Genomic DNA, 469 nt, shown 5'->3' on the forward strand with positions numbered 1-469 from the left:
ATTATTTTGCCCTCCTTTCTGTGCCTCTGTAATAGTGTCAATGCTTTAGTGAATCAAAATGAGGAAGATCTGAGACTCAGATTTGAGTGTTTTTGGTACAGTAAAGAAGGGGAGAGCCGTGGAACAAGGAAGCGAGGAAGGAGACTCGGTTTACTTCTGCCTTTTCCTAGGCCAGTCATCTAAGTTTAGAAAAATCATTTGGCCATTTGAATATTCCACCTACTTGCTGCTTATTGGAATTTAGGATAATAGTGTTGATTGATTGATTTTATTTTGCTTTACAACCTTTGTGCATTGAAGTCAGAACCTCTCAATGGAGATAAATGACAGGCAAGGAAGGTTCTCAAAGACTAAAGCAAATTAATAATGAAGTATGATTGCTTTTCAAGACTTTAAATTATACTCTAAACTGTCACAAAATCAACTGAATTTGTTCTCCTCTTAAATATCTCCTACCTTATGATGCTAT

This window comes from Microtus ochrogaster, unplaced genomic scaffold, assembly GCF_000317375.1.
Source record: "Microtus ochrogaster isolate Prairie Vole_2 unplaced genomic scaffold, MicOch1.0 UNK35, whole genome shotgun sequence".
Classification (NCBI taxonomy): domain Eukaryota; kingdom Metazoa; phylum Chordata; class Mammalia; order Rodentia; family Cricetidae; genus Microtus; species Microtus ochrogaster.